This window comes from Dendrobates tinctorius, unplaced genomic scaffold, assembly GCF_039654945.1.
Source record: "Dendrobates tinctorius isolate UK_male_01 unplaced genomic scaffold, ASM3965494v1 ptg000038l, whole genome shotgun sequence".
NCBI lineage: Eukaryota > Metazoa > Chordata > Amphibia > Anura > Dendrobatidae > Dendrobates > Dendrobates tinctorius.
Genome location: NW_027361706.1, coordinates 25,845,043 through 25,871,974, shown reverse-complemented (window position 1 = coordinate 25,871,974; position 26,932 = coordinate 25,845,043). Strand labels below are relative to the sequence as shown.

General features: G+C 42.4%; 1 long non-coding RNA gene across 2 annotated transcripts; it reads left to right on the top strand.

Annotated features, from left to right (window-relative positions):
* LOC141088282 (uncharacterized) lies at positions 1–24,942 on the top strand. 2 transcript variants are annotated; one of them, XR_012231892.1, is made up of 2 exons: positions 1–154; positions 21,793–24,942. It is a non-coding gene; the product is annotated as an uncharacterized lncRNA (long non-coding RNA). The 2 variants fall into 2 exon arrangements; XR_012231893.1 differs by lacking the exon at positions 1–154 and adding an exon at positions 19,648–19,716.
* Positions 24,943–26,932: the final 1,990 nt, after the last annotated feature.

The window sequence follows — 26,932 nt, the reverse complement described above, 5'->3', positions numbered from 1 at the left end:
GCCCGTGCTGTGCTCTATAAGCGTAGACGCCGTCTGTGTTACGTCACAGACTCCTGTGGGTCATTTCCCCCCGCCCTGAGCGTGCGCTTCCGGGTATTACACCATGCGCCGAGACTCTGACTTTAACCGCTCTATTGCTGAGGGCTCCCAGCTGGTAATAATCTTCTCTTTATTTTCTAATGATTGCTGTATATAAATATCTGGTGTACACAGGGATGGGGTACACTCACCTTGAGGAAGACACCTTGTGTGTCGGAACGCGTGGGTTTCTTTATGCCACCTGATGGGCTGCCTGTCTGACTGCTGACTGGGATGACTGGGTGACCGGACTCTGATACTTACCCTGATAGGGAAATGGTGATGTATAGCTATACTTCAATCAGGGCTAGTGCATCTCTCAGTATTTCACTTTTGATCTGCTAGAGCCACTGACTACTAGGATTAAACATATTTTTTGTGTGGTCATTTATTCAGGTATTATGCTTGATATGACATTACACTCTACCTGAGTATACTATAACCACTGTGTATCAGGTTTTGTTTTACATAACCTATGGTCTTACCTAAATGGAACAACCAGCAGCATACTACTACTAAATAGTAATTTATATGTGATTTGTATACTGTCCAGGCAGTTGATGGACATATTGTGGACTATGGGACCTCTTGTTTGTTATAGTCCCTTGCCTTGTTTTTAAATGTTTTTATTGTGTGTAGTGTTTCATGACCTGATGTACAATAAAAATTCATGATTTTTTCATAATTACTAGTTACTAGTGTGGTGATCCTAAATTTTTTCTTTGCATAGCCTTTCATCTATTTAGAATGACTCTTCCTTGCTAAACATAGCACCATAACCAGTCCTTGTCCTAATGCACAGGACATATGTCAGGTTTGTAGCTTCCTGACAATTACCTTATTGTTCACCAGCCTTCATCGAAGCTTTACAGGTGATTGGAAACCTCTGGAACTTGGTAAGAACGTGATAACACAGTTCATCTCAGCATCATAGGATCATCGTCCTCTGGTTGTCAGGTTAGACACTTTAATTGTGACTGACAGTGGTGGATTCTGCACTTGTGACTTGGCTCAGTCTATTACTCAGAAATCATAGCTTTGTTACCTTCTGGGACTTCTGGATAGCGGCATTCTTCTTCTTGCAACTGATAAGAATTCAATAAAGTTTAGAAATATGAAAAGTCTTTATTAACGTAATTTCAGTATCTTGCTTGAAGTCTTCATTCCCTATTCTATACCAAATTTGGTAATTTTCCTAACCTATATCACAGCGTACCATAGCAACCAATAATATCCATATAATTATTATCAGAATTTGTACCGTATATGGATTTTAATGTTTGAAATAATAAACCAATAATAAGTGATAATACATTATTAACCATATTCTTCATGTGATAGAACATTTTTTTTATGTCATAGGTGTAATTACCTTTTTCAACCCATAGGTGTCAGTGTGTTTTATGTAACCAGTGTTTTCATCTTTATTAATAAGGAATATATTTATTATACTAATAATATGTAGGAATGTATAGCCATGAACCAAAATAAGAATATATGAGTGAGCGAATGAATGAATAAAAGAATTGTTGGACATAACTCAGAAGTGAAACATTTTCCTTTGTAATAGAACCATATCATCATTATATTTAATGAAGCAATATTCTCAGTAGATATTACTCTCCTAAATATTGATGAAAGAAAAAATAAAAATGTAAGAATTAAAATAAAAATAGATTAAAAAATTGAAAATTAAAAATAAGAATAAAAATAAAAATAAGGCTTTTATGTTGATGCAGAGTAGTTATGTCTTCAGTAACATATACCCTTAATATTTCCATGATCTGGATTATTTCATAATTGTCATAAACTTGTGTTACCAAAATATTCAAATTATGCAACTTTGCATGTAATACTCTTCTCAGTGTAAAGAAATGACTCTTTATCATACCTAATGTTATTATACCCAGTACTTATACCATTGTACCTTATTTATATTTCTTTTCTATTAAAATGTGTGAAGAAGAGGTATTAATCAAATGTGATGATGTAGTCAGGATCAAAAACATATTTTCCCCCTTAATACCAAAAAATATTGTTTTATGAAATAATTCATTTATCAAAACCAAAATTAAAAATAATTAATTTATAAATTATGTGAATTTATACTTGCTTATACCATTATTTGTCTGAAGATGTGTGACCATTAAAATTAATTTGAATATCATAAAATTATCCTTTGGAAAAATTAATTTAAATGTAGATTTTCTTCATAAACCATTTTGATGTGCGATTGCACTTATCCACAATTAACTAAATCAAGAAATAATAATTACTATAGAAATATAGAAATGTATGTTGTGTAGATAATATTTCATTATATATCCTAATATTCTAATAATTTAACTGATCTGCATATTTCTCCTAAAGTTAAAAGTTTTTGGGGTGTTTTTTTTTTTTTTTTTTTTTCCTCTTGCATTCAGAATCCTGAGGCTTCACACAACAAACGTATCACATCACTCGCTCAGCAGCTGCTCATACACTCAGTCACTGTCACTCAGACTGTGTCACATATTTAAGTTTAAACCAAATACCTCACATACGAAGGTGTGATGAATACACGTATTTTAACCCTAATTATCAATGCATTGTAAACTATTTTAATTTAGTGTCTTAATATTTCTTTGAATATTCCCCAAATACACATGACATAAATATATGTTGTATAGCTATACTTGACATTTAGGCCTGAAAAAAATTCCATTGGTTTGCAAAAGTTGAGACCCCCTAAAAAATTATTTTCCTAAAGAACAGGGACGTAGTATACTGGTATACTTATTATTAGACCAAAGTTCAAATTTCACATGCTGTGGTAGTCATTCAAGCCGTGCAGTAAAGGCACACACAGAACACATTTAAAATGCAGTTAGTTATTTTCTTTTAAGTGTTAAATATATGAAATCATGCAATTATTGCAACTTCCTGTGTAAATAAAGGCATAAATCCTTGTAAGAGAATTTTTCCGATTAAGTCCTGCTATGAAATGAAAATTCTAAGGAAAAATAAAAGAGAAGGTTAATATCATATTCATAATTCTAAATTTTATTACTGGAGTAGATGTTAACAATCTCTACTCCTACAAACACTCTATATACTCTATATATTCTGTATGAATATGTATCTATCCACAAACCATAGAACTACAGAATTATACGCTATATAATAATTACATATACCTGACTAATACATTGTATAACACTTTTACACAATATATATAATTACATTTTTAGCCAATTCCTACACCCACTCTTTCCCTGTAAAAAATGTCTTTAAATATTCTTGCTACTTTGAAGTTAACGGATTTTCTGAGCTGCTCCGATGAACCCTTCAGCTCAAAGTCAATGATGTCACTCACCACCTGCTTCTGTCTGTCACATTCGGCCATCTTTTTTACAGAAAGAAGATCAGAACTTTGAATTTTTCTTAATTCAATCTGTGTTTTTTCGGTGATCCTTTGCATCATTCCATGTGGCTTATAACAAACATGTGATTTTCTTCGTTCTTCATAGATTTGATTTTGGGGAAAACTCATTTTAGAAAGCTTTGCTAATACAGGCTTCTGATAAGATTTTGCTCTGCCTGCCTTCACAAAATTAGCACAATTTACTTTCCTTTCACGATTCTTGTGTTTTCTGGCAAAATCAAGGGATTGCGCACATTCCAATAAAGAATCTTTTTGTGACGCAATAACACGAGATGCAGGATTTAAAAACCAAAATTTGCTTACAAAACTCTTTATGAGGGACTGTGTTTTGACATTCTCACTCAGCATTTTGTACAGACGTTCATATATGGACATAAACGTAAAAGTACATTCCTTCCGACCAATCCTTAATTTTTGAAGAATATCAATATCTGGATGATTTTCATTTGATGAACAAAAGATGAGAAATTTTAATCTGTCTTTATCACTTAAGTTCTCATGTTTTTCACCAGATAACTTTAAAGTCAATCTCCTAGCAAAGTTTACAGGGATCCACATTTTGAACAACTGATTCTTCTTCTCGTTAGATAAATCAAATTTGTCAACACAGCTTTCAAAAACCTCAGTTTCTACAAACATGGATTTTGTTATCATATGCAGGAATGATTTTGCATATTTTTAGCAAACTTTTCCTTACTTTACTTCGGATTTGGGCCTGTGAGTCGTCTATTTTTAGTGGTCCGTCTTTCCCTTGTACGGCCTCTACGTCAGTTCTGAAGTCTCCTCCTACTTCTCCATCTTGTTCCACATCTGCAAGGTCACCTTGAATGGCTGCTGCTACTATTTGCCTTTCATCTTGTAACTGCTTTTCTACATTACAATGTATCTCGGGAACATCACTATTTTCCTTTGCACAGTCATTTTTGAATTTCTCTGTTACAAGTTTATGGAATACACTTACCATTTGAAAAATATTTTTAAATTTCTCTCTTTCTCTAGTATAGGATAACAACTTAGAATCTAACTTTAGATTCTCTTTTTCACACTCGCCATATAAGCTAAGCCATAATACTTCTGAGTTAGACTTGTCTACAGACTTAAATTTCAATTTACTCTGCTTAGCAAGAGAATTAATGACATCCATTTTATTTCTCTTACCTTGAAATGTCTCAGCTTGTTCCTTTGATGGACAACGCTGGGCTCTTGTCTTCACACGTCTGGCTTCAGCACGTCTGGCACTTTGGCACTTGTAGTACTTCTCAATCTATCTGGCAATTCTTAGTCATAGAATCATAGAATCATAGAATCGTCGAGTTGGAAGGGACCTCCTGGGCCATCTGGTCCAACCCCCTGCTCAAAGCAGGATTCGCTAAATCATCCCAGTCAGATGTCTGTCCAGCCTCTGTTTGAAGACTTCCATTGAAGGAGAACTCACCACTTCTCGTGGCAGCCTGTTCCACTCATTGATCACTCTAACTGTCAAAAAGTTTTTTCTAATATCTAATCTGTGTCTCTTCCCATTCAGTTTCATCCCATTGCTTCTAGTCTTTCCTTGTGCAAATGAGAATAAAGTTGATCCTTCTACAATGTGACAGCCCTTTAGATATTTGTAGACAGCTATTAAGTCTCCTCTCAGTCTTCTCTTTTGCAAACTAAACATTCCCAAATCCTGCAACCTTTCCTCATAAGACAGGGTTTGCAGACCGGTCACCATTCTGGTCGCTCTTTTCTGAACTTGCTCCAGTTTGTTGATGTCTTTTTTAAAATGTGGTGCCCAAAACTGGACACAATATTCCAGATGAGGTCTGACCAAAGAGGAGTAGAGGGAAATAATGACTTCACGTGATCTAGACTGTATGCTTCTGTTAATACATCCTAGAATTGCATTTGCCTTTTTTGCTGCTGCATCACACTGTTGACTCATATTCAGTCTGTGATCTATTAGTATACCCAAGTCTTTTTCACATGTGCTGTCACTTAGCCCTATTCCTCCCATTCTATATATGCTTTTTTCATTTTTATTGCCCAGATGTAGTACTTTGCATTTCTCCCTGTTAAAAACCATTCTGTTAGTTGCTGCCCACTTCTCCAGTTTATTTAAATCTTTTTGAATCCTCTCTCTCTCTTCTCTAGTATTTGCTATCCCTCCTAGCTTTGTGTCATCAGCAAATTTAATCAGTTTACCCTCAATTCCTTCATCTAAATCGTTGATAAAGATGTTGAACAATACAGGGCCCAGGACAGAGCCCTGTGGTACCCCACTTGAGACATTCTTCCAACTGGATGTGCAGCCATTTACGACCACTCTTTGGGTCCGATCACTAAGCCAGTTATGAATCCACCTAACAGTTGCCTTGTCCATTCCATACTTAGTTATTTTATCAATAAGGATTGTATGAGAGACTTTGTCAAATGCTTTGCTGAAGTCAAGATATACTATATCTACAGCATTTCCTTGATCCACCCAATCAGTGATACCGTCATAGAAGGAAATTAAGTTAGTCTGACATGACTTATTAGTTAGAAACCCATGCTGACTCTGTTTAATCACTTCATTCTTATCCAGGTATTGACATACATGTTGTTTAATAATTTGTTCAAAGATCTTTCCTGGTATAGAAGTCAGACTCACCGGCCTATAGTTGCCTGGGTCCACCTTCTTCCCCTTTTTGAAGATAGGAACAACATTTGCTCTTCTCCAGTCTTCTGGCACTTCTCCTGTTCTCCAAGAATTTTCAAAGATTATGGAGAGGGGTTCAAAAATTTCTTCTGCTATCTCCTTCAGTACTCTGGGGTGTAATTCATCTGGACCTGGAGATTTGAATTCATTTAGGTTAGCTAAGTGTTTCCTCACTATCTTTCTGTTTATAGATATCCTGGATTCTTCTATTCCCTTAATAGGACAGTGAATAACAGTTGATGTTGCATTTCCTTTCTGAGAGAAAACAGATGCAAAATAGGAATTTAAAAGTTCAGCCTTCTCAACATCCTGTCTTACCATTTCATCATTTTCATCCTGTAAAAATCCTATAGCATCTTTGACTTTTCTTTTACTTTTGACATATCCCCAAAATCCTTTATTATTGCTTTTGACATCTCTTTAGTCCTCACTTCTAGGTTCTGTCTGATTCTTGTGAATAGTGGAGTTCCTGATAACTTGCACATATGACTGACGTTAGCAAAGTTCAATCCCCCTTTTGGGCAAGTTGAGGGAAATCTGCAAAAAAATAAAAAAATTCAGATCTGGCTGGCTCTCCAATGTAAAAAATGCATTTCTTGTATAATACTCAGGACTAGTTACCAGATGCGATATGACAATGTAAATGTTCTTATAAAAATGTTATAGTGGTTTATTTGGATTCTTCCATCAAAGAAAAGATTATTACAGAAAAACATAAAAATAGGAGAGAGATTGTCCATTAGTTCATATATAAGCTTGTAACCTTCTTTCTCTGGGATTCCACATGGCAAATGGCCTCTGTCTCTCTTAGGCTTCTTCGTAGTAAAGTTACATAACAGCTGTTCAGCTATGTCAATGCAGAGATGACATCTTGCGTCTGTGACTCATGATGGTGAAGGAAGGAGCGAGCGACCTCTAGAGTGAGCCATGAATTATATACGTCTCTTAAATCACGTGTTCTCGGTATATATGGAGTTGTCCTGTACCATGAGCAAAGCTTACAAAAATAGCCTATGTCGTGTCAGCTAAAGCAATGTACAGAACTGAGTCTTATGCGAAATTAACGGATTATTAATATTTAACAGTTGCAGAGACCCGTCGGGCCCCTGCACTGCGATACATGCTGCACTGCAACACATGCAGTGGCTGTGAGCTGACGTCGGAGGTGCAGCCACGGGGAGTGGCGCATGACAATGGCGCACACTCCGATGTCAGCTGCCGGGCTGTACAGTGGATACAAAAGACACTGGGCGACATGGGAGCAGAGGAAAGGTGAGAAGAATGTTTTTGTTTTTAATTATGCATTAATTAGGGGCAGAACGGAGACACATACACTAGGATTGGGAACCATGTAAACCAGGATGGGGACATATATACCAGGAAGTGGGCTTACAGTGATGGCCAAAAGTATTGACACCCCTGCAATTCTGTCAGATAATACTCAGTTTCTTCCTGAAAATGATTGCAAACACAAATTCTTTGGTATTATTATCTTCATTTAATTTGTCTTAAATGAAAAAACAGAAAAGAGAATGAAGCAAAAAGCAAAACATTGATCATTTCACACAAAACTCCAAAAATGGGCCAGACAAAAGTATTGGCACCCTCAGCCTAATTCTTGGTTGCACAACCTTTAGCCAAAATAACTGCGACCAACCTCTTCCGGTAACCATCAATGAGTTTCTTACAATGCTCTGCTGGAATTTTAGACCATTCTTCTTTGGCAAACTGCTCCAGGTCCCTGATATTTGAAGGGTGCCTTCTCCAAACTGCCATTTTTAGATCTCTCCACAGGTGTTCTATGGGATTCAGGTCGGGACTCATTGCTAGCCACCTTAGAAGTCTCCAGTGCTTTCTCTCAAACCATTTTCTAGTGCTTTTTGAAGTGTGTTTTGGGTCATTGTCCTGCTGGAAGACCCATGACTTCTGAGGGAGACCCAGCTTTTTCACACTGGACCCTACATTATGCTGCAAAATTTGTTGGTAGTCTTCAGACTTCATAATGCCATGCACACGGTCAAGCAGTCCAGTGCCAGAGGCAGCAAAGCAACCCCAAAACATCAGGGAACCTCCGCCATGTTTGACTGTAGGGACCGTGTTCTTTTCTTTGAATGCCTCTTTTTTTCTCCTGTAAACTCTATGTTGATGCCTTTGCCCAAAAAGCTCTACTTTTGTCTCATCTGACCAGAGAACAGTCTTCCAAAATGTTTTAAGCTTTTTCAGGTAAGTTTTGGCAAACTCCAGCCTGGCTTTTTTATGTCTCGGGGTAAGAAGTGGGGTCTTCCTGGGTCTCCTACCATACAGTCCCTTTTCATTCAGACGCCGACGGATAGTACGGGTTGACACTGTTGTACCCTCGGACTGCAGGGCAGCTTGAACTTGTTTGGATGTTAGTCGAGGTTCTTTATCCAAAATCCGCACAATCTTGCGTTGAAATCTCTTGTCAATTTTTCTTTTACGTCCACATCTAGGGAGGTTAGCCACAGTGCCATGGGCTTTAAACTTCTTGATGACACTGTGCACGGTAGACACAGGAACATTCTGGTCTTTGGAGATGGACTTGTAGCCTTGAGATTGCTCATGCTTCCTCACAATTTGGTTTCTCAAGTCCTCAGACAGTTCTTTGGTCTTCTTTATTTTCTCCATGCTCAATGTGGTACACACAAGGACACAGGACAGAGGTTGAGTCAACTTTAATCCATGTCAACTGGCTGCAAGTGTGATTTAGTTATTGCCAACACCTGTTAGGTGCCACAGGTAAGTTACAGGTGCTGTTAATTACACAAATTAGAGAAGCATCACATGATTTTTCGAACAGTGCCAATACTTTTGTCCACCCTCTTTTTTATGTTTGGTGTGGAATTATATCCAATTTGGCTTTAGGACAATTCTTTTTGTGATTTTTGATTTAAGACAAATTAAATGAAGATAATAATACCAAAGAATTTGTGTTTGCAATCATTTTCAGGAAGAAACTGAGTATTATCTGACAGAATTGCAGGGGTGTCAATACTTTTGGCCAACACTGTATATGCCAGGATGGAGACCATGTGGACCATACATACCAGGATGGGGACCATATATACCAGCATTGGGACATATATATGCCAGGATGCGGACATATTCACCAGGATGGGGACATATATACCAGGAAGTGGCCATATATACCAGGATGGAGACCATTTGGACCATATATACCAGGATGGGGACCATATATACCATCATTGGAACATATACTGTATACCAGGATGCGGACATATTCACCAGGATCATGGGCATATATACCAGGATGGGGGACATTTTGCTACATAATGAAAGGGGCAATTCATAAGTCCTTATAGAATTTAGAACACTACAGTGGCCCATACATCTGACCAACGTGTGTGTGTGGGGGGGCAGGTCCAAATTTGGCACTGGGGCCCATCGGACTCCAGTTACACTACTGCAAAAGCATACATTCTCAGCAAGTACACAAGGTGGTACAAGTGGCAGAATTTCACCTTTCTGCTGTGCCTTCTTGACTTCCAGGAACAACTATCTCTGCCAGCAGCTCCCTGCTTTTGGTGGGCTCCCACTGAGATGATTATGTATTAGATGTGACTTGCAGTCCCATGTAACTCCATAGATAATACAGTGATACTTTTGTGAGTACTGATAGCAGTGATGGCTCCTCTGGATCACACTGCTTCTGGTTCTGCATGTGCTGCTGTTTTGGGCTGGTGGGAGGAGTAAGGCTGGTTTCACATTTGTGTCTCAGGGCACAGCGACGGCCTGCGCACGGCCGCCACAAAACCCCGCCCCCTGCTGCGCCTCAGCCGGTAGCTCCGCCTACGGGCGCATGACGCTGCATGCGTCCCCTATCTTTATCACTGAGGACGCAGGCTGTGCGCTGTATGAGTTTGGCGGCGCCTGCATCCTTTTGACGGTGCGCCAAGCGCAACCAAATTGCAACAGGTTGCGTTTGGCGCTGGTCGGCGCACCGTCAAAAGGAAGCAGGCGCAGCCAAAATGCATACTGCGCACGGCCTGGGTCCTCAGTGATAAAGATAGGGGACGCATGACGCATGCAGCGTCATGCACCCATAGGCGGAGCTACCGGCGGAGGCGTGGCAGGGGACGGGGCATAGCGGCGGCCATGCGCAGGCCGTCGCTGCGCCCTGAGACACAAATGTGAAACCGGCTTAAGGCAGAATCAGTGAGAGATGAGAGCAGACTATATCTATTGCTGATAATGACAGACTGCTACAAACACAGATCTTCATCATTTTTGCAGTTTTGCACTAGGTCAACTGTAAATCACAAGTTAATCACATATCATGTGAACATTCTCACCTTGCACATCAAAAATCATAGATCTTAAACTTTGTGATGCTGCAATTGGCAGTTTTCCGTGTGGGCAAATTTCCATGTGGGCAATTTTCCGCGTCGGCAATTTTCAGGGAACCCATTATACTATGGGAAGTCAATTGTACTACATGGATGACTGGCGGTGTATTATACAATATGGAGCACTATGAGGAGTGTATTATACTATATGGAGGAGTGTATTATATTATATGGAGGACTGAGGGTCTTTTAATATATGAAGGGCTATGAGGAGTGTATTATACTATATGGAGGACTATGGGGAGTGTATTATACTATATGGAGGACTGAGGAGTGTATTATAATATATGGAAAACTATGGGGCACATTATATTATATGTAGCACTATGGGGTGTAAACTTTAGAAGTGCTGCTGATAACATGATACTGTATGGGGACAGATTGATCCATTAGTGATTGTTCTGTCCCCATCATTCTTTCTCAGATGGTGGAAGGAGACCGGGAAACAAGTGTTGAATGACTTCAATATTGTCGATCGCACTCATTTAGCGTCCTGAACTCAACGCATGTAACTACAATCGAAATGCTTCTGTGTGATGTGCAATACGTTAGCATTTGGGGCCTCATTCTTGCCTCCTATATAAGATACACACACCACACTCTTATATGGCCTAATATGTCATATGAGGCCTGTATATCGACTGTACAGACTGCACTATCATCCTCCTGTACAGTATCGAGAGGGCGACAGTCTGTATGTCTTATAGGGGGCCTAATAGTAGGCCGACACTCTGTATGTCTTATAGGGTGCCTAGTAGTAGGCCAACAGTCTGTATGTCATATGCGAGGCCAATATGAAGTACATACCACAATAGTGGCATCCTATATACTGTACATACCACACTCAACCTCTTGTAGAAAGTATCTGTTATAGGAGGCTGAGTGCGGTCTGTACAATATATAGGAGGCTGAGAGTACGGTCTGTACGATATATAGGAGGCTAAGAGTGTGGTCTGTACAATATATAGGAGGCTGAGAGTGCGGTCTGTGCGATATATAGGAGGCTGAGAGTGCGGTCTGTACGATATATAGGAGGCTAAGAGTGCGGTCTGTACGATATATAGGAGGCTGCGAGTGCGGTCTATTTGATATATAGGAGGCTGAGAGTGCAGTCTGCACGATATATAGGAGGCTGAGAGTGCCGTCTGTACGATATATAGGAGGCTGAGAGTGCAGTCTGTACGATATATAGGAGGCTGAGAGTGCGGTCTGTACAATATATAGGAGGCTGAGAGTACGGTCTGTACGATATATAGGAGGCTAAGAGTGTGGTCTGTACAATATATAGGAGGCTGAGAGTGCGGTCTGTGCGATATATAGGAGGCTGAGAGTGCGGTCTGTACGATATATAGGAGGCTAAGAGTGCGGTCTGTACGATATATAGGAGGCTGCGAGTGCGGTCTATTTGATATATAGGAGGCTGAGAGTGCAGTCTGCACGATATATAGGAGGCTGAGAGTGCCGTCTGTACGATATATAGGAGGCTGAGAGTGCAGTCTGTACGATATATAGGAGGCTGAGAGTGCGGTCTGTACGATATATAGGAGGCTGAGAGTGTGGTCTGTACAATATATAGGAGGCTGAGAGTGCGGTCTGTGCGATATATAGGAGGCTGAGAGTGCGGTCTGTACGATATATAGGAGGCTAAGAGTGCGGTCTGTACGATATATAGGAGGCTGCGAGTGCGGTCTATTTGATATATAGGAGGCTGAGAGTGCAGTCTGCACGATATATAGGAGGCTGAGAGTGCCGTCTGCACGATATATAGGAGGCTGAGAGTGCAGTCTGTACGATATATAGGAGGCTGAGATGCGGTCTGTACGATATATAGGAGGCTGAGAGTGCGGTTATTACGATTTATGGAAGGCTGAGAGTGCGGTCTGTATGATATATAGGAGGCTGAGAGTGCGGTCTGTATGATATATAGGAGGCTGAGAATGTGGTCTACACGATATATAGGAGGCTGAGAGTGCGGTCTGTACGATATATAGGAGGCTGAGAGTACGGTTTGTACGATATATAGGAGGCTGAGAGTGCGGTCTGTACGATATATAGGAGGCTGAGAATACGGTTTGTACGATATATAGAAGGCTGAGAGTGCGGTCTGTATGATATATAGGAGGCTGATAGTGTGGTCTGTATGATATATAGGAGGCTGAGAGTGCGGTCTGTATGATATATAGGAGGCTGAGAGTGCCGTCTGTACGATACATAGGAGGCTGAGAGTGCGGTCTGTACGATATATAGGAGGCTGAGAGTGCCGTCTGTACAATATATAGGAGGCTGAGAGTGCAGTCTGTACAATATATAGGAGACTGAGAGTGCGGTCTGTACGATATATAGGAGGCTGAGAGTGCAGTCTGTACAATATATAGGAGACTGAGAGTGCGGTTTGTACGATATATAGGAGGCTGAGAGTGTGGTCTGTACGATATATAGGAGGCTGAGAGTGCGGTCTGTTCGATATATAGGAGGCTGAGAGTGCAGTCTGTACAATATATAGGAGGCTGAGAGTGCGGTCTGTACGATATATAGGAGGCTAAAAGTGCGGTCTGTACGATATATAGGAGGCTGAGAGTTCGGTCTGTATGATATATAGGAGGCTGAGAGTGCGGTCTGTACAATATATAGGAGGCTGAGAGTGCGGTCTGTACGATATATAGGAGGCTGAGAGTTCGGTCTGTATGATATATAGGAGGCTGAGAGTGCGGTCTGTACAATATATAGGAGGCTAAAAGTGCGGTCTGTACGATATATAGGAGGCTGAGAGTTCGGTCTGTATGATATATAGGAGGCTGAGAGTGCGGTCTGTACAATATATAGGAGGCTGAGAGTGCGGTCTGTACGATATATAGGAGGCTGAGAGCGTTCTCTTTTGCACACTGTACAGCTTACTAAAAGACACACGTTTTAGTGGGAGGGGCCAAAAAATGAACACGTAATAAAACCGTTTATGGTAGCCATAGGGTGGGCCCCTAGAGTCAATTCCCTTGGTGGGCCCTAGGCACCTCAGTCCGACCCTACTTAGGACCAAATTCACACAGTGCATATAAAGACCAGTATCAAGATTCACAGTGCAACCACCTTTTGTCTGTTTGCCGAATTACAATATTTGTATTGTTTTGCAACTCAGAAATAGCTCTGGATTGCTGAAACGTCAAATTATGCTGGAAATGAGATTAATTTGTTTATCAAGAATTCTGAGATCTTTTTCGACTAGAGATTGAAATAAGTCAAGGGACGTTCTGTTCCTACTTAACTGAGCTGTCTGCCCCTGATCCCTGCCGGACGTAGTTTGTTCTTCTTGGTGAGTGGTAGCCTAATTCTGCTGCTCTGAGGTCTGATATTCTGCTGCCTGACCCTTTAGACCGTGTTCTGACTCTCCGTCTGTCTTGTCTTTTGGCTTTTGATCTGCTATTTTTTTTTTATTGACCCTGGACTGTGACCTGACTTACACCGTTGTCTTTTTCAGTATTGACCCCGGAACCTCTGACTCTTCTGCCTCACGGCCTGTCTATGAGTAGTGACTGGCATCACAGACAGCAATCGGACTCGCGGATGTGACATGTACAGGCTCGGACTGGCCCATAGGGGAATCCCACGGAGGTCCCCTGTGCAGACACGGGCCCCCAACCTCCCTACATGGGTAGTTCTTGGCATAATTTACATGATTTACTCCTTAGAGAAAAAAACAGCATCTCATCATTCATTAACTAAACTACCTAGTTTATTTTTTATATAGAGATATAGGTACATTTTTGAATGACGGTAGTGTATTTTTTTATGCAGATGAAAATGGGCCCCCACAGTCATTGTTACTGGTCGGCAGTTGGCACCTCAGTCCAACACTGCATACGTATGTACAGATGGCACACGCTGCATTATATCCTATGAGGGGACTGCATTATACTCTATGAGGGGCCTGCATTATACTCTATGAGTGGGCTGCATTATACCCTATGAGGGGGCTGCATTATACCCTGAGGGGGGCTATATTATACCCTATGAGTGGGCTGCTATTCCCTATGAGGAGTCTACATTATATTCTATGGGATGGTGCATTATGCTGTATTGAGAGGGCTACATTATACCCTATGAGGGGGTTGCATTATACCCTAAGAGGGGGCTGCATTATATTCTACGGGGGGCAGCATTATGTCCTATGAGGGGGCTACATTATATTCTACAGGAGGGCTGCATTGTACCCTATGATGGGGCTGCATGATATTCTGTGAGGGGGGGTACATTATATTCTATGAGCTGGCTGCATTATAATATACTAGCTGAAGAGCCCGGCGCTGCCCGGGCATATTAACTAACTGTGGTTAGTAATAGCAAATTATATCCTCCATCCCATAGTCCCATGCCCATATACCCATCACACATCCTCCATCCCATAGTCCCATGCCCATATACCCATCATACATATTCGCCATCCCATAGTCGAGTGCCCATATACCCATCACACATCCTTCATCTCATAGTCCCATGCCCATATACCCATCATACATATCCGCCATCCCATAGTGCCGTGTCCATATACCCGTCATGCATATCCTCCATCCCATAGTCCCGTGCCCATATACCCATCATACACATCCTCCATCCCATAGTCCCGTGCCCATATACCCATCATACACATCCTCCATCCCATAGTCCCGTGCCCATATACCCGTTATAACGTCCAACTGCAAGTCTGGGCTGCAGAAAGACAGCACCCCAAGTAACCCCGATACCCTTTACCCCTATACAGGGATCTGGATTTACAGCAGAGCCCAGGAGGCGCTGTCAAAATAGGGGCAGTGCGCCAGAGCATAACGGTCGCCAATAGAAAAGCAGGAAGGAGCCAAAAACGTGGTCAGAACCAGGCAAGCAGTGGAGGTACAGAAACGGCAGGCAGAGGCAGAGTCGAGAGTCCAGGCCAAGGTCACAAAACAGGAGAATAGCAGAAGTACCGAGTCAGCAAGCAGAAGAGAGGTCAGGGATCCAAGCCAAGGTCAGCGTCAGTAGTCGGGAGAAAGGTAACGGTACAAAAACGGTAGGCAATAGAATAGTCAGAAATCCAGGCTGAGGTAAGAGTAAACTATAGTAAATCACAATGTAGCACGCAGGGGAACCAAGAATATATCCGGCGGCTTGCAAGCCCAGTCCCAAGGTATTTGAGGGATCAGGTCATCCCTCACAGGCTCCCGGGCTGATGATGTCATCAGGACCGCCCCCAGGACCAGACCTGATGATGATGCACCAACCCCTTCATGACTGACAGAGGAGCGGAGTCTGCATCCACTAGACGCCTGCGCAGAAGCCCTTTCACTGTTGCTGCCATCACTCGGGCGCGAGCCACGGTGCCTCCCAGTGGCCGAGGAAGGAACAGCAGGCCCCGAGTTCGACGGCGATGTGTCAGTCCGGCGCCTCCTGGTGGCCGAGGCCTGGACAGCAGGCCCCGAGCCCGAGGGCGGCATGACAGTCCGTCGCCTCCTAATGGCTGAGGGCGGAACAGCAGGCCCCGAGTCTGACGGCGACGTGACACCCGTCATACATATCCTCCATCCCATAGTCCAGAGCCCATATACCCATCACACATCCTCCATCCCATAGTCAACCATTATGACATCATAGTGAGCGGCAGGGCTTGCAACCTATGATGACATCAGCGTCGCCATGGCAACCACTGACATCATAATGAGGGGTGGGGCTTGATACACACACACACTTTTTCCCCATTATGCAGATAGGGGCAAAATTGTTTGGTGAATTGGAACGCGCGGGGTTAAAATTTTGCTTCATAACATAGCCTAGGACGCTCTCGGGGTCCAGACGTGTGACTGTGCCAAATTTTGTGACTGTAGCTGCGACGGTGCGGATGCCAATCCCGGACATACACACACACATACACACATACATACACACACTTGAGCTTTATATATTAGATAAGGTCTTCATATTCTATGATGGGGCTGCATTATATTCTATGAGCTGGCTGCATTATACTATATAAGGGCTTCATAATATTCTAAGAGGGGGATACTGTGGCGCCCCTGAGGCTCAGTCGCTACAGAGGTACTGCACCTTCTCCTAAGGTGTAGTACCCCACCAACTAGGTAAGTTGGGAACTCCTTTCCACACTCCAACACTCGCACCCTACACAACAGGGTAGTTCTGCACAACAACATCGAGGTGTCTCTCTCCTCCTAGACAATAGGAGTGCCTTGGTGGTTCCCTGCATGGAACACTGGATGTGCTGGGAGGTGGGTGGAGTTGAGATCCATATAAAAGGTTTGGAAGGTTTAGAATTAAAGAGCAGTTGGAGGTTCAGTCTGGCGGGAGGTCAGGCAAGAGAAGGACTGTCAGTCAGGAGAGTCTGAGGACGGGTCCGGGAAGAAGGAGATCCCTAGAAGAGGGAGAGAAGGAGTGCTGCAGCTGCCTCAGTGATCTCAGCTAGCTTGCACAGGAAAGGAACAAGAAGGAGAAAGACGTAGAACTTCGACCTAAGCTTCCATATGAGAGAGAAAGAACAGTGTGGAACGAAGGAGTAGGAGAACAGAGAGGAGTTGTGGGTTGGAAGAGGAACTCTGCCTATAGGTTCTCAGCGCAAGGCCGGGGCCCGGTCCCCGAGGTTGTATGGGCACTTATGGTTCTGCAGCAGATATCGGTGGAGTAGTTGGCTGTAAATGCACTACTCCCATCTAAGACTTGGGGCACAACAGCAACTGAATAGAGAGCCAGGACTCCAGAGAAGGGAGTCCCCGAGAGAGGCTACAGCTGTCTGCCATACAAGTAGAGTTGTTAGGAACATTTGAAAGGAGGAACTCCAGAGTACCACGGTACTGGAGCTCTTCACACCTTAAGGCGCAATAGAGTAGTCGTTCAGGAGAGGTACATGTTGGCGGAGTGTTGGAGAGGAGAATCCTGACTTGCCCAGGAGGTCGATTGAGTCTCTGCCCCGGAGGACATGGCCCGGAGGCAGGCACCAGTATGTACCACGGACTGTGAGTAAAGCTTTGGAACTGCAAGCCCTGGTGTCTTCCATTCATTTGTGCGCTAACACCGTCAGCACCGCTACATCTGGGTACCAACATTCATCACACCGCCTGCGCCTATTCTCATCTATTGCCATTACACTGCCCTGGGATTACAGCTTCACCTGTGGGGAGCTACACCATCTATGCTGCAACACACCATCAGCCCCAGAGGATCTGCACGCAGCGTTGGCTTAACATCTTGCTTGCCAAACACCACAGGTGTACCGAGTACCCCACAGCCCTGGGAGGGCGACCCACTACATTATATTCTATGAGGGGGCTGCATTATACTATATGAGGACTGCATTATATTCTATGAGGACATATATGATAATGCCCAGTATCAGAGAACGAGACAAGGCGGTGACCATGGTCCAAAAACGCCTTGTGCATGGATTACCACTCCATATGCTAATCTTAAAAAGGAGAAAACGGAGTAACGGATACAAAATATATGCAAAAGTATAAATTTTATTAATACTCACATCAAGTGCTGACAAGTATAAAAGTCGACTAAAATAGGGGGGATAAGCCCCAATGATACAACAATCAGGACAGACAAGGACAGGGTAAATAAAATGATACCAGTGCTCGAAATCTACATGGCACAACGTTCAGTCAGCCCATGGGCATTGCACATAACAGACATGTGTCTAATGGTAAAAGATAGTCAAATATGGCATACTCAATTAAATGTGTATTGTACATAGTTGTACATGTCTAGAGAGCCAAAAAAAAAACAAAAAAAAAAAACATCCAGATGGGTCAATGTGCAAGTCCAATGGACACTGAACATAAATGAATCAATGACATGTGGAAGGATTCTTACATAGTAAATAACATATGTATCAGCATATCAAAACTGCGCAATTGTGCCAGAGAGAACCCGGGAGACGACCCGCCCAGCGGTCCAAATGACCGAAGTGTGGAAACAAGTAAAGGCAGGCTGCTTACCGGGGAGCAGAGGAGGTGAAGGCCCATGCAACGACACCCGACGTACGTTTCGCGCCCGCCACAGGCGCTTTATCAAGGGAGTGTTGACTGAGGTGAACCACCATGTTTTTATGCAGAAAGACCTCCCACTTGAAAGCGGTCACATGGGGCAGGTCTACCAACCAAAGGCAGCGGACAGAGCATGCGCAGTGCAGCTCACTCAAACCAGGAAGTGATCAATAGTATGGTCACAAAAAAAAAAAAAAAATATGGCGGGACAAAACCGCACTCATATAAAAACTAGATAGCATCGTTACCCTAGACGCCTGCGCAGTGTATTGCGTTGACAAAAAGTGTCAGAGCTCAATGAATGATAAAGATGTAATCAGACCATAATAGCGGCGCATACTCAGTGCAACACCTCAGTCCTCCAGGAGATGGGGCGGGCGTCACGCGTCAGGGAAAACAGAGGGAATTAAACCCCGTGTATAACCTGAGGCGGGCAGACGCCCAAACCCATATCGGAGCAACGGGTGAGCGCAGGTATGCGCACTAAGGTCACAGCATAAAGAATCAGGAGAAGAAAATTAATTTTTTTTTTTTTTTTTTTTTTTTTTTTTTTTTAATTTTCTTCTCCTGATTCTTTATGCTGTGACCTTAGTGCGCATACCTGCGCTCACCCGTTGCTCCGATATGGGTTTGGGCGTCTGCCCGCCTCAGGTTATACACGGGGTTTAATTCCCTCTGTTTTCCCTGACGCGTGACGCCTGCCCCATCTCCTGGAGGACTGAGGTGTTGCACTGAGTATGCGCCGCTATTATGGTCTGATTACATCTTTATCATTCATTGAGCTCTGACACTTTTTGTCAACGCAATACACTGCGCAGGCGTCTAGGGTAACGATGCTATCTAGTTTTTATATGAGTGCGGTTTTGTCCCGCCATATTTTTTTTTTTTTTTTTTGTGACCATACTATTGATCACTTCCTGGTTTGAGTGAGCTGCACTGCGCATGCTCTGTCCGCTGCCTTTGGTTGGTAGACCTGCCCCATGTGACCGCTTTCAAGTGGGAGGTCTTTCTGCATAAAAACATGGTGGTTCACCTCAGTCAACACTCCCTTGATAAAGCGCCTGTGGCGGGCGCGAAACGTACGTCGGGTGTCGTTGCATGGGCCTTCACCTCCTCTGCTCCCCGGTAAGCAGCCTGCCTTTACTTGTTTCCACACTTCGGTCATTTGGACCGCTGGGCGGGTCGTCTCCCGGGTTCTCTCTGGCACAATTGCGCAGTTTTGATATGCTGATACATATGTTATTTACTATGTAAGAATCCTTCCACATGTCATTGATTCATTTATGTTCAGTGTCCATTGGACTTGCACATTGACCCCTCTGGATGTTTTTTTTATTTTTTTTTTTTTTTTTTTTTTTTTTTTTGGCGCTCTAGACATGTACAACTATGTACAATACACATTTAATTGAGTATGCCATATTTGACTATCTTTTACCATTAGACACATGTCTGTTATGTGCAATGCCCATGGGCTGACTGAACGTTGTGCCATGTAGATTTCGAGCACTGGTATCATTTTATTTACCCTGTCCTTGTCTGTCCTGATTGTTGTATCATTGGGGCTTATCCCCCCTATTTTAGTCAACTTGTATACTTGTCAGCACTTGATGTGAGTATTAATAAAATTTATACTTTTGCATATATTTTGTATCTGTTACTCCGTTTTCTCCTTTTTAAGATATTCTATGAGGAGGCTACATTATATTCTATGAGATGGGCTACCCCAACCCCTGCTATATCATTAAGACATGTACTACCTTATATTATTATTTACACCACAAATTGTGATCTTGTATTTATTTTTATGTATCTACATAGTGGGCCCCTAGTGGGCCCAAGGAGTTCTAGTCTGACGCTGTGCACATGCATTTTCCCCATGCTGTTCTCATTCCTTTTGAGCATTTTTTCCATCTATTTCAGCTATTTTAATGTCCCTCCAGACCTGCTGGGAAGGTCCGCCAGAAAAATGCTCGAGTTTCCTTTTGACTTCAGTTATACTCGTTACTAGAGACGAACACTCGAGCATTATGGAAAGCTTGTTACGAGTAAGAGCAACCAATAATTTCAGGGCTCGCTCATCACTAATTATATGATAAAATGAATGGTGTTGCTGAAAACTACTATACAAGGCATCAGCATACTGAGATTTCTTGGACCTGTAAGATGTGTTCTTTGTGCAGTGAAAAAACTGTGTCAAAAACAAACCAAATACCATTGTGGGAACTTAAAGTGAAGTCTGCAATGATTACGTTTCTGCAATGATTAAGGATGACTTGGCTGCTGTGGTAGATCGTCTCACTCGGCTGCACGTAGAGGTGGACACAGGAACGCTGTTTCTTAAATCTTCAACTATTTTATTGAAGGTACTGCGTAAACCAGTGCAGCGTTAGCAAAACAAACAGCGTTTCTGGCCTAACGGGAAACCAAAACCATAACGTATGGCACAGTCTGTGTTGCTGAGGAGATCCGCCCGCTCAGGAATAAATAACAAAAAAAAATTCAGCTTTCCTTATCATGAAAGCACAGCTTGGGGCTTGCACCTCCAGGTACGCTCAACACTGAGCAGAATGCTGTGTATTTATCCTCTGGACTCCACACACTTTACAGATGTTCACTCACCCTGGCCCTAAACATGGCTGATTAACCCCTCTCAGCACTTCGGGTGCTGAAGCGTTTATTTAGGTTCATGTCACTGAAGCTAACGACCGCAGTGATACATATCTTCCCTCCAGTACTTTGCCGCACCATATTAAACATGTTGTTTTGTTTTCATATCTTCGAGGAGTTAAGACTGCACAAACAGGTCACCAGCCAATATCTATATATATGCAGATATTAAGTGCTGCTGAGTGCAGTGGGCAAAACTTAGATTAGTGAGATGACTTAAAAGTCCTGCCGAAAATGATCTGTTTTTAGTGCACACTCAAAGCCATAGATAGTGGGAATGAACCTGACTGTCTGGAGTAGTGCACTCCTGAGAGCTGGTGCAGCACAGAAAAAGTCATGGACGTGTGAGTGGGAGGTCCTGATTATGGAGGATAGTATAGAGTAATACCACGGTTGCTGGGGGGTAGCCTCATCAGCCAGTATTCACTGTGCTGGAGGCTGCTTCATCCCAGGTACAATGCTCCCTACTAGGGACCAAAAGATTGGAGGCAGAGGCCGGGATAAACTTTAACAGCTCATCTTTATTTTCTTCAGGGCACAGCACATCCCCAACGCCATCAGGACTCTTTCTTTACGTGATACCAACAGTACATCTTCCTCTACAGCAGCACGTCACTTCTTCAGACACACTTGGGTGGACCACACAATGAACAAGGAACACGGTGAATGCGGCTCTTCGTCTTCTCTCCTGGCAACCGACTACAGACCACGAAAGTAACCGTCTACTACGTTGTGTTTCACCCCTTTACAGCACTGGTGATTCTATCCGTGCTGCTCCCAGACTCCGGCTGTCGTCTCCACAGGGACTCCTCTATTGTTCTCCCTGGCTCAAGAGCTCCCAGACACAAGCTGACTTCTTCCACAGACTGGCTTCAATTCACATCCGCTTCCAGTCCCTAGCTGACGGCTCCAGTGGCTCTCCCCACTGGCTGCTGCTGTAGGCACAATTCTCCACTTCTCTGCTCTGGTGTTCTGCCTCCACTTTAGTACCAGAGGCTACACTGTCTCCAAGCAGGAAATGTCTCCTCAAGTACCAGCTAACTATTCCTCTCATCTTAACCCCTTAGTGTCCTCCAGAATTGCTCCAACCTAAGTGTGCTTAGTGCCCCCTTCTAGTGTCCCTATACCCAAACTACACCTCTCTCTACATATCTAACTAATGTCATGTGGCCGCAAACACATATGTACATATCACATATACTGCACACAAACACGTCAGGGATAACAAGATAAAACAATGACGTCATTATTTACAGGGCTAGTCCCTGTCACCTTCTTACACTAGTCTTAGCTCAATGGACTGTAGACATGGTAGTAGACTGACAAATGAGAGGAGTTGTAAGACAGTGCAGCACTGTGGAGAGCATTGTGGGAGAGTGCAATGACTGGTACTGAGTGGAGGCATCAGTGTAGCTGCTGGACAGAAATATGAGCCTGACTGCTGCATTCAGGATAATGACAAATGCATTTAGTGACAAGAAGAGCAATTAGTGACTTACAGTTAGTTGTGACTTCAAGATGAAATGGAATCCGAGCAACAGTAACGGCTTTTAGTTATTTTTATTAATAACGAGTAACTGCGCAGCCTTCGGGCGCGCGCTGGGATTACGAGCCACGCAATGGGGTGTAACCACGCATCAGACTGACCTCACAATGGGGTGTAACCACGCACCAGACTGGCGTATGTGCAGACTAACAGCAAACATAAATACCTGGTGTACCTCTCCTGCCACTCCTACCTTGTGTATGAAAAAGCTCTGACGTTAATACTGTTCGGGTAGAGCTATTCAATGGCACTATCCATGAAGAAAGTGCACGGGTAGAGCTATCCCATAGCGCTATTCCTAAAGGAAATGAGCTGGTAGAGCTATCCGATAGCGCTATCCCTCACTGTTCCTGAGCGTAAGCTATTTCACATGGTTGAGCGCACTTGGGATCTGCCCCCAAGGCCCTGCCCATGCCCAATGTTTGGTCCGTAGACCGCGGCTAGGAGTTAGTCCCGCTTTTGTGTACAAAATTTTTGGTGTTTTACAATTGTTAAAAATCTTAATAAAAGACTTGTTTGTACACACAGTTGTACAGATCTGCTGTACTTCAGGGCGCTAGATGTGGAGGTTTACTGTGTTTCAGGGCAGCAGCAACAACCTGCAAATACTTGAGCAGCCCTGGCTAATCCACGCCGGCAGGATGATAAGATCCGGCGGAGGCGGGAACCTATGAGAAGAGAAGTAAATATAATGTAAGTGACGGGACTCCATATAACATGATACTACTGTGCGGTCACTGTGGCCGGACGTCAGAGGAATCTTATCACACAGAGGTCAGAGATCATCGTCAGCCATCATACATGTGACAATCCCATCAATGACAGATGTCATCTTACCCACATGAATTATTCTCACTGACTGACACCACACAACATAGAGCTGATTCTCACACTTACGTTGTCTCTTTCCCTTCTTTTCTTCATTTTTTGGGTCTTGTTGCTCCATACTCAGATCTTTGTCCTCCTGAGCTGGAAATTCTGGTCAGAAAGTAAAAACAACTCAGTAACAATATATTCTTATAGGATTTGCTTTGTATCTATACTGTAAGTAAAGGGACTCGATGTTACATGATACTACTGTGCGGTCACGGTGGCCGGACGTCAGAGGAATCTTATACAGAGGTCAGGGATCATTGTCAGCCATCATACATATCCCATCACTGACAGATAACATCTGCTCCTCACGAATTATTCTCACTGACTGACATCATATAACATGGAGCTCATTATCACACTTACCTTGTCTCTTTTCAGAATTTTCTTCATTTTTTGAGTTTTCTTGGTCTAAACTCAAATATATGGAAGAATTACTTTCCTCGTGAGCAGGAATATCTGATCAGAAAGTAAAAAACACTTAGTAATAATATATTCTTATAGGATCTGCTTTGTATCTGTACTGTAAGTAAAGCGACTACTTATTACATGATACTACTGTGCGGTCACTGTGGCCGGACGGCAGCGGAATCTTATACAGAGGTCAGGGATCATTGTCAGCCATCATACATATCCCATCACTGACAGATAACATCTGCTCCTCATGAATTATTCTCACTGCCTGACATCATATAACATGGAGCTGGTTATCACACTTACCTTGTCTCTTTTCAGAATTTTCTTCATTTTTTGAGTTTTCTTGGTCTAAACTCAAATATATCGAAGAATTACTTTCCTCATGAGCAGGAATATCTGATCAGAAAGTAAGAAAAACCTCTTAATAATATATTCTTATAGGATCTGCTTTGTATCTATACTGTAAGTAAAGCGACGACTTATTACATGATACTACTGTGCGGTCACTGTGGCCGGACGTCAGAGGAATCTTATCACACAGAGGTCAGAGATCATCGTCAGCCATCATACATGTGACAATCCCATCACTGACAGATGTCATCTTACCCACATGAATTATTCTCACTGCCTGACATCACATAACATGGAGCTGATCCTCACACCTACCTTGTCTCTTTTCCTCCATTTCTAGCTCTATACTGAAATATATTGATTTTGTTTCCTCGTCAGTTTCATTTTCTATTCAGAAAGTAAAAGATAAACCTCTTAGTAACAGAATATTCATGTAGGATCTGCTTTGTATCTGCTTATAACATTAATGTGCAATATAAAAATTGTCAGGTGCCAAGGTTTTTTGTAATAGATTTATGGTTTTTCGAGGGTGTTGAATTAAAAAAATCTCACGGCATTACATAATTTACTCCCAATACCTATACAGCGCATAAAATAATACAACTGTGACACATTGACTTAGTTAAAAATTGGCCACCAAAGAATTTTGTAACTTATTATACTCAATAACTTGAACCAATCCCCGCAGCTTGGCCAAAAGGCTCAAGGCCGTTTATCCGAATGACTGAATGACATGAGAGAGTTAATGGCGGGGCAGCACTTCTGCTAGGAAAACGCTAGAGGTCGGACAGGGACCCGTGCCGCTACCCTCTTTTATCCCATTCTCCTTTATTTACTAATACACCAATCAGGGACCATTCACAGGAAAGGAAACCTATCCTTCCCCCTGCTACGGTCCCCTGAATGGCCAGGTTTGCTAGCCAACCACCTGGAAAGCACTTGTGAGTATGTACCATGGCAAAAAGAGAGGGAAAGATTTTTTCCCACCATGTAACCCTTTCAAGACGGGGATATATAGCAAATAGGGTAATGCCATGTGTTCCCCTCCTGAAGGTCCATTGATCACCATTACTTTTGCTGAATTGGTTGTAGTTTTTGAGGTAATTGTCACAAGTGTGTCACGTCCTCCTGAGATATCGGGGGTTAGAAGATCACTACGTATTGTGAATCACAAATCTTCTATTTAACCTGTGTGTTCGTTTCCCATATTAAATGGATTTTGTTTCATTTATGAAAATAATGATTTCTCCCAATGTGACTTGTGTGTGATAACCAATGCAATAGCTTTTGGTGTTTGGGTCGGTCTTTTGACTATAACAGCATCTCAGGTAATGAAATAGCCTATATAATTATTTTGTATTTCAATTTGTAGGCTTACAGTGCCATAAAAGCGACTTTTTGAGGCCAGAATTCTATTGTGATTAACTATTAAATATTTCAGAAACTAGAGGGAATCTGCCAAAACCAAAGTAATATTTTTAATCAGCACCATAAACTTAATATAAAACTGTTCAGACATTGTTGTCACCAAAATCACTGTTTACCAGTGCAATGTAAGTAATGGGACGCCTTATTACATGATACCAACCATACCATGCGAACGGCAGAGGAATCTTATCATATAGAAGTCAGCGATCATTGTCAGCCATCATACATGTGACAATCTCATCACTGACAGATAACATCTGCTCCACATGAATGATCTGGTAATCTTGGAAAACTCTACAAAATTAATTAAATCTATGGGCAACATAATTGGGATCCCTGAAACATGGATAACATAGGATACAAATAACTGAAAAACCATGTGGAAATATTGGAGACTTGAAGTCAACATTCTCATGTTTTGTCCTGTAGACATATACGTACCTGACAATGGGGACGAGGGTGGCAAACTGGTAACAGCATCGTCATTAATAGATACAGGAAAAGATTTTTTCTGCCTGTTTGGAAGAAGAAAAACATGTAAATCACAAGTAAATGCAGTATAATAGGGGTTGTCTCACTAGATTAACACCAACTATAAGGCCCATTAGGACTTATGAGAGTTATAGTGTGGAAAATAGAGCAAAAAGAAAAAAACTACAAAGAATGGCTGGCATGTAGTAGTACATCTCTCCTACAGTGTGGGCAGCTCTAAAAGTGCATGACTGGCTGCAATTATGGGATGTTACCATCAGCAGTTTCTGAAGCCAAGAGAACAATGACTGCTAATCATGGGGCAATGGATGCTGTATTTGATAGTATGGTATTTATGTCCTATATTTGGGGTTGTGCACATATATCAGCCTGGAGCTGCAAGTAATGACCCTATAATCTACTCACATTTCTGAGATGTCTGTGTTGGATTCTTGGGTACACTCTGGAGGGTACTTGGGATCCTCCTTGTTCATCCTACTGGTAGCGTTGGTACAGAGCTAAATGCAGACAACAAGAAGATATGAAATACATTTTTTTTACATTTAGAGGTTTTTTTACTTTTTTATC